The 9,145-nt window shown below is 35.6% G+C and overlaps 1 long non-coding RNA gene across 1 annotated transcript; it reads right to left on the bottom strand.

The window, feature by feature from the left end:
* Positions 1 to 2,577: 2,577 nt before the first annotated feature.
* On the bottom strand, positions 2,578 to 3,822 carry LOC116197179. Its single transcript, XR_004155000.1, has 2 exons — positions 3,107 to 3,822; positions 2,578 to 3,027 (listed from the first exon to the last, which is right to left on the bottom strand). It is a non-coding gene; the product is annotated as an uncharacterized LOC116197179 (long non-coding RNA).
* Between the last annotated feature and the right edge of the window lie 5,323 nt (positions 3,823 to 9,145).

Genomic DNA, 9,145 nt, shown 5'->3' with positions numbered 1-9,145 from the left:
TCCAATTAGAAGAATGTAAATAATTAGAAAAAAAGAGTTGGAATTAACTTATGATTTGTATATATATGTCAATAATATCTTCTATGAAGTTTTGCTCCGCCACTACTTTCAGTTTGTGGTATGAAATGAACACCAGAATCATAATTGGCACACTTCAAATTCCCTCGGGATGAGCTCCTCCTTTCAAAAGCTCAATTATTTAGGAAGAGTGCATGATTAGATGGACCCCAATAAAGAAAAGCATGCAAGCAATGTCAAGTCCTCGGGTCAAAAAGTACGTATACATGTGGATAGCATTGGTGAATGATATTTATCTGGAAAGATTCTTCGATAGAAACGAAACGTTGGCCAGTAGTCAATGATTTTATAAAACTTCCACAGTATAAAAAAGAAAACATAATGGAGAAAATGATATGAGAGGGAGCAAATTGTTTGCTCACGGAAAACTTTTCGGTTTTCAATTTCCATTCTTCAATTGATAGTTAGATATGTTGAAACAAAATAAATGGGTGTATGTAAAATTTTATAAGATTGAGGGAGATGATATATTGTTTCATCGCTTTCTAGTCAAACAAGGATCAATAAACGTATAAAATTTGCTTAAGAGGAAGAGGTATAGAATTATCTACAAGTGTTCGGGTCTGGATACCATATTTTTTTTTCACAATACCCGGACCCTACTTTGTAATAAACATGTTCTAAAATTTTGGAATCGGATTCTTATGTTTAGTCTTGGAACTGGAATTTACCCTAAACCTATATTATATCACAGGTTCTGAGTACCATGTTGAAATCTGTAAAAAAAAAATTCTCGCCAAATAAAACAAAAAATATTTCATCCATAATCATTAATTATACAAAATAGAATGTCGACATATATTTAGATTAATCAACAATCGATCTACAACAAAAAGTAATACGTCTAATCAATCCATCAAGATAACTAAACATCCGTAATACAATCCAGTCTTACCGAGGAGACACCTATCGTCGTCGAACCAAAGCTGCCGATGATAAGAAATGCGAAACTTCCACTGAGAAAGAGAAAGAGACAAAAGGGGAAGAGGGTAACGTAAAAGGGAGAAATATATTTGAATATAACTAAGAGAAATTACTATCAGGTTTGGGTACTGGTGTCGGTTCTCGTTCCCGTTCCCGTTCCCGTTCCAGGTACCATATATGTAGGAACCGGAAACGAAACCTATTTTTACCGGTTCCTAATTTTAATACCCGGACCCTACCATATTTTCAATACGAGCTACTCGGATCCTACCATAACCGATAGACTCCGATCGGCTCCGGGTATACCCAGTTTCCGCGCACACCCCTAGAATTATCTGAATCCCTATCAGTAAGCTGTAATGTAGTTGCATGCTTGCAAATTTATATACATGTACATGATGTACGTGTTCATCAACAAAATAGGCAGCCACATGAGTTTTTATTTGACTATTATTTTTTTACATGTCCTGCGCCTATAGAAAAAGTTAAAACTGGAACTTTTTATTAGGGATGATGCAAGAGAACGATCCCAGATAAAGTTGTTTTAGTAAATATCAAAATTTAATTTGCATTTTATGTTCATTTAAATCTTGTAAGTACGTCAAAGCGGTTTATCCTGTTATCTTACCATGTACAGTTTTAAGAAGGAAAAATAAGAAGAGAAAATTAGGCTCCAAAACAGGGGCCAACCCTGGTATTGCGATTTGAAAACAAACAATCAAGAGGATTTCCACTAATCTCTAGCAAATATCCGTCAATCTTTTCGTTTTCAATCGTAAAGAAGACCCATGGCCTAATACAAGAATATGAAATTGAAGATATTCATTAATCTTTAGCACAAAGGTTATTATATTAATTGTCTTTTTTAATATTTAAAAAATTCAACTTGATGCATACTTAAGTATCTCAATTAAAAGGATAAGAAAAGAGATTTTAGTTCAGTGACATAAGGCGCCGACTCGAAACTAAGAGGTTCTCTTTTATCATGTTGTATAATGTGCTCGATATAATTATAAAAGAAATTATATTTCTAAAATAAAGTTGAACAACATTGAAAGGAAAAAAAAACACCAGTGGAAATTTATCTATCAAATAAACTGAACAACTGTCATGGAAATAAAATTAGGAAGAATTAGTATACCGATTCGCTTTCTTCCTTCACGTTGTTATCAATGGAAACCCTCAATAAGAAAGGATCATTGTCATTCTCAAAACATTGATTTTGAATATTAAGATATATGGCATATCAGGACAGTTATCAGTTAGGAAATCAATAGGGCAATAGCATATCAGGACAGTAGCATGGTAACTTTTGGCCACATTCTGAAGAACACAGTACGGGGGCCACAATTTGCAGAACATATGATAGTTTGGCAACTTTGGCCATATCAACCCTCGGGACAATTACAATCTGCAAAACTGAAACATCAGGACACTGCATTACACAGTACAAATATCAGGACAGAGCAGAACACAGAAACTTGGTCACAATTTGCAGAACACAGGACAGAGAACAACTTTGGCAACAATTAGTTATTAGGACAGAGAAAAACTTTGGCAATATTTTCCAGAAGATATCTAAACACACCTCGTATTATAAGCAATAAGGGAGCACAAAGTGCAAGCCTACAGACCAGAAAAATGTAACAACCATCTCCGGGGCATCCTCCTACTTGCCAATACAGATTTTACACCCCAACCACATTCCAAACAAAATTCCAATCACAATTGAGATGCAAATTGCAAAAAACGACAACCCTAACATCACCACGGCTCTGTCTGTACTTTAACTCCTCCTCCAATTCCTTAATCTTTAATTTCATATACTTCATTTCCCATTCAGTCGATGAAACCTCGTCTTCAACAATCGATTTATGCTCAGAAGCTTCAAATCGATGGTCAATTCACCTAAAATAGTCACACCCTCCATTCTCCCGGTACCTTGGGAACCAACAAATCTTCTACCTGGGTTGTTTGTTGTGCGTGATATCTTCTATTATACTCGCAATCCACAGCTACAAAGCCCTGCATTGCGACCAGAAAAGGTTGAAGATTCCCTCGAACCAGCCAAAGTTGAGGCATAAGTCTTTCCTCTGGAAGCTACCTGTCCTATCCCACGTCGAATGACAACTTCCATGCCAGTAATCGAGCAACATCCTGGGGATTTCGAAGAGCGATTTTGGCTGCAGAACGCGATTAGGGTTTTAATATAGCCGCATTGTAGGGGATTTTCGAAGAGCGATTTTAGCGATTTCGACTGGGATTAGGGGGATTAGGGTTTCAATTGTTTTGGTCAGAAGGGGGATATTGGTAGGGATTTAAGGGAATTTGGGAATTTAGGGCTTCGGTTGCATGGGATTTTGGGTATTTGAGCGATTTTGGCGATTTCGGCTGGGATTAGGGGGGTTAGGGTTTCAATTGGTTTGGACATAAGGGGGATTTCGTGGAATTTGGGAATTTAGGGTTCCAGTTGCATGGGATTTCGAAGGGATTTTGGGGATTTCACCGATTTTGGCAATTACGGCATTGATTAGAGGATTAGGGTTTCAATTGGTTTGGTTTGAAGGGAGATTTCGAAGAATTTCGGAATTTAGGGCTCCGATTGCAGGAGATTTCACAGTGATTTTGGGGATTTCAACGATTTTGGTGATTTCGGCAGGGATTAGGGAGATTTTCAACTACTTTGGTCTCGAAGGGGGATTTCGGGGGTTTTGTGAAATTAGGTTTCCAACTCAATTTGGGAAAGAGCGGGAATCCAATTCTCTTTTCATAATGTCAGGTCTGGTTGATAATATTGTTCGTTCCAGAGCTTCAACCCGAGTTGCATGGATCGACCAAGGCCACATCCTCCTGCTAACGGCCAATTGGACGGATTTGATGCCGTTAGGTCCATGTAATCAGCTCGGTAATGGTTCGTAATAGATAGGACCAGTGCTGCCACATTTCAAAACATTTTAGGACTTGATTTACCGAAGTCAAACTTTTAGGACTCAAAGTCAAAAAATAGCAAACATTTAGGACCATTATTGTAATTTTCCCCTTAAAAAAATCATTTTCTCTTAATATAAAGAATTTTTCTTAAAAAAATCAGTCCTCGGTCCAAGCATTAAATCTATTATTATAGAAATTTATTTGTATAAGAAAATTAAATGTTATCAGCAAATTAAAAATTTATCCGATAAAAATAAAATCTTTATCAGTAAAACTTTAAAGCTATTATTATTAAACAACTTTCCGTATGAGAAAATTAATATATATATATATGTATATATATTTCTAGAACATATATAGTTATTTTATTATTTATTTATTTGAATATTTTGTTAATGTGAATTAATTATATATATTTACAATTAGGTCACTACTTAATGTAATTGTATTCAACTTTATATATAGTATAGATTGATATTGCATAGCATTGACACTAACCGAAAAATTAGACTTTAAAAAGTCCGTTTAATTTTCTCATTTCTTGCTCACATCTACCCTCTCTCTCCCCTTGCTTTGGATATAATATATTTTTAAAAAAAAATGGGAAATGGCGATCTTATATAAATAGCCATTTGAAATGATTCTTACGTACGGTTTGAAATACATTCAGTAATATTGGAAAATCCTAAGGTCGCAATGCCTTATCCAATTAGAAGAATGTAAATAATTAGAAAAAAGAGAGCTAGAATTAACTTATGATTTGTATATATATGTCAATAATATCTTCTATGAAGTTTTGCTCCACCACTGCTTTCAGTTTGTGGTATGAAATGAACACCAGAATCATGATTGGCACACTTCAAAGTCCCTCGGGATGAGCTCCTCCTTTCAAAAGCTCAATTATTTAGGAAGAGTGCATTATTAGAAGGACCCCAATAAAGAAAAGCATGCAAGCAATGTCAAGTCCTTGGGTCAAAAAGTACGTATACATGTGGATAGCATTGTTGAATGATATATATCTGGAATGATTCTTCGATAGAAACGAAACGTTGGCCAGTAGTCAATGATTTTATAAAACTTCCACAGTATAAAAAAGAAAACATAATGGAGAAAATGATATGAGAGGGAGCAAATTGTTTTCTCACGGAAAACTTTTCGGTTTTCAATTTCCATTCTTCAATGGATAGTTAGATATGTTGAAACAAAATAAATGGGTGTATGTAAAATTATATAAGATTGAGGAAGATGATATATTGTGTCATCACTTTCTAGTCAAACAACGATCAATAAACGTATAAAACTTGCTTAAGAGGAAGAGGTATTGAATTATCTAGGGGTGCACGAGTCCGAAGTACCATATTTTTTTCATAATACCTGGACCCTACCATGTAATAAACAGGTTCTAAGATTTTGGAACCAGATTCTACCATGTTAAGTTTTGAAACCGGAATCTACCCGGAACCTATATTATACCACAGGTTCTGGGTATCATGTTGAAATCTGTAAAAAAAAAATTTCTCGCTAAATAAAACAAAAAATATCTCATCCATAATCATTAATTACGCAAAACAGAATATCGACATAGATTTAGATTAATCCACAATAGATCTGCAACAGAGAGTAATACGTCTCATCAATCCATCCAGATAACTAAACATCCGTAATACAATCAAGCCTCACCGAGGACACACCTATCGTCGTCGTACCAAAGCTGCCGATGATAAGGAATGCGAAACTTCCACCAGGAAAGAGAAAACGACAAAAAAGGGGAAGAGGGTAACGTAAAAGGGAGAAATATATCTAAATATAACTAAGAGAAATTATTATCGGGTCCAGATACTAGTTATGGTTCCTGTTCTGGGTACCATATATGCAGGAATCGAAATCGAAATATGTTTTTACCGGTTCCTAATTTTAATACCCGGATCGTACCATATTTTCAATACAAGCCTCGGCTAAAACCGGATGCTCAATCCAACACGCAACATAAAGGACATATCTACATATATTCCAAGTTAGTATGAACAAAAGGATTGGACTAGATATTCAAACCAGACAATTCATGGATTCACCAGTTTATTGGGTTGGATCGGGTTTTAAAAAGTAATGGATTAGATATTATAAATTATATAAAAATTAGAGATATAATGGGGTTCATGGTTTCAGTAGGCTCCGAATTGCCACTCTATTCACAAATAAAGAGAGAGGGGAAGCGGCAAATCGGAGTAGTGATGGCACGATCAGTTCGGCCACCACTGTCAAGGTGAGATCACCCGCATCCTTGCCTGAGTGAGTGCTGTTTGATTTATATAGAAATAGGAAAAAAGATAATGTAAGCATGTCTCCTCGCTGCAAAGAGCTGTACATCTAGTCCAAGATTTAGTATTTCATTCATTATTTATAAGAGCTTATGCTTAAGCAAAATTTTTGTAGATTAAGCTCAAACCACTTAAGATGTTGACAAATGGACACCCCCATGCTAAAGAAGATCCACGTTTTTAGGTGACTATTTATAATTGCGACCAACTTCAGCGACAGAAAGAAGATATTCCCATGACAACTAAGTTCTCATACTTGATCAAAGAAGGATCCCAGCTGCAGTTACATGAGTAGAAACCATCTTCATGAAACAAATCGAGTCCTAAGATGATCAGCTCAAACAACAAAGAGCTAGAAACCAACCAATGTGGATTGATTCAAGCGGTTCGGCGCTTGTTCCCCTTAAGTAAGGTCTCGGGTTCAAGTCTTATAGATTGGGCCGTGCAAAAAATCCAGATAATCGATCTGTCCCGCGAAACTATTTCGTTCCCAACCGAAAAAAATAGAATTTATTGGTCATGGGAAATAGTTGGTTCAGGATTTCAAAACGAAAATCTATTGCGGACAGTTACGATTTTCAAAATTAGAAAATCATAATTAGCCATCTTGTCTCGAATGTCTATATTTATAGCATTATTATATATGAAATTGAAAATTTTAATTTAATAGAAGGTTAAAAAGTGAGGTAAATAGTATAAAATTTTTAAATCCAATTTTAGATGGATTGTTTTTTTAACTTCCTTTTTATGAATGAGTGTTGGTTAAAGGATTTTTTTTTAGTGTTTTTAGTATGTGGAATAATGAAAATCATCGAAATCATAAGTCTAAATTTTTTCAAAAAAAGAGTTTTCAATGTCGGTAACTGAACCGTAAAATCAGATATTTTTCAAGACGATTTTCTTCTCCTAATTTGGTTTCAATCACGGTTACGGTTACAGTTCATGCTAGAAGCTGTACCGAACAGTTCCACACCCACTCTACTTGTGGATGGAGAAAATTCACACAAAGAGAACTTTACTCCTTAATAGGCCAATTTGACTTAACTGAATTAGTCGGGCTCAAAGTGTACTGAATACTAGGGTTTTAAAAAAAGAAAAAAGAAAAAAAACTAGAAACCATATGCTTCTTTCTGCAAACATCACGTGATTCAGAGCAAAACAAAACATCATGTCACAGGGCGGGATCGTATGGCCAAAACACAAAAGTCGGAGACATTCGTCACCTTCTTGCATCATGAAAGTTCTATAAATATTATTTTTATAGTAAGATATTATAAATTACTTTGAGTTCAGTGGAATATTATATTATCTTTGATAAAAAAAATGATAAATTACTTCATCTAACTCAACAATTGGGAAATTTCCCAATTTTAAATCATTATTTAAACAGAGAAAGTTCAATGGTTTATTGTTCCAATTCTCCACCCCCATCAATTTTCCATGCAAACTTCATCAAAAATTGACACAAACTGTAGAGCCCAGATAAATAATTGACAGTGGCCAGCGGCGACGTCACCACCCTTAGCAAAGCGCCTTCCCCCGACAGGGTCTTGGGTGAGTTTTTTTTTTAATTTGAATTTCTTTGACATTTTTTTTTAAATTTTCATCAAATTTGGATGGAAAATTAATGATAGATTAAATTTGAAATAGAAATAAACAAGTAATCTAACCTCGCGGACGTTTTTATTGTTTTTATTTTATGTTGATATTATTATATTTACGAATTTTAAAATAAAATTGAAAAAATAATCTCCTAAAAAATAACTGATATATAAATATATTGTGAAAATTTGAAAAAAATTAACTATGAAAAAAATGTATATATTAATCAGTAGGGGATACAAAGGGTTGATCGTCCAGATCTGAGGATTACGAACGGAAGCTCCTCATCAATCGGATGAAGAGTTTTTATAAACTTTTATGGGAGGATTCCAAATTACATACTATACATCCATATTGTTATGCCTTTTTAGAAAATTTTAAAAGGATGTGCAAACATTGAGTTAGATGAAATAACTCTTAAATCAAAGAGAGTGTATGGTTTGAGTTAGTATGGGAGCCGGGCATATCGCAGATTATCCTAGAGGTTGATTCAGAGGTGGTAGCCTTATTCGAAGTTATGAGCCTTGTGCACCTCAGTTGGCACCACGTATCCAAGGAATAAGACCTTCGATGCCATGAATACACACTTCTTAAGGGCAGCATAGAATTTCTCCTTGCGAAGCACACACAGAACTGCCCGCAGGTGCTAGAGATGCTATGCTTTGTTAGCACTATAAATCGAACTATCATCGAAATAAACGACAACACACTTGCCAATGAATGGTCGCAAGGCCTGGTTCATCACACACTTGCCAGTGAATGCTATGCTCCGGAGGCCGTTTCCCTCGAAACAAGGTCGTCAGAACTTGTTTTTTTTTTCAAGGTACCGATTTGTCGTTTCTTCTGCAGCATCAATCTTCCTTACCGTTACAAACTGCCCGCTTAAACTGCCGATGCTCCCATGGTAGACCCTGTCTGCGTTTTCTCTATTCCTCTCTGCCCCCATCGCAATGTTTCCCAATTTTGTTATGCTCTGCGCCCCCAAACGTTTCTCAATGGCAGAAGGTTAGTGTAGTCGTGACATGCAAGTTGTTAGATACAATTAGATATTTCTGTGGCAGTTTTCTCATAAGGACAAGGTCTTCAATTGCAGTAGTTTCAGATAAGATTGTCCCGAACGACATAGATTTCAGTTACAGCGCATAAACTTACTCGCCTCTTGGACAAGGGGTCCTAGTGATACATGTTTAAGGCCTTTCTATTGACTTGCCCTTTTCCAATATTGATGTGGTATGGGTATCCTACATGGCGGTCATGTGGCTCCAATTCAACAATAGTTAATGGTGTTAGTA

Source organism: Punica granatum, chromosome 1 (assembly GCF_007655135.1).
Source record: "Punica granatum isolate Tunisia-2019 chromosome 1, ASM765513v2, whole genome shotgun sequence".
Lineage (NCBI taxonomy): Eukaryota > Viridiplantae > Streptophyta > Magnoliopsida > Myrtales > Lythraceae > Punica > Punica granatum.
The sequence above is the reverse complement of the archived record's forward strand: the minus strand, read 5'-3'. Positions and strand labels throughout refer to the sequence as shown.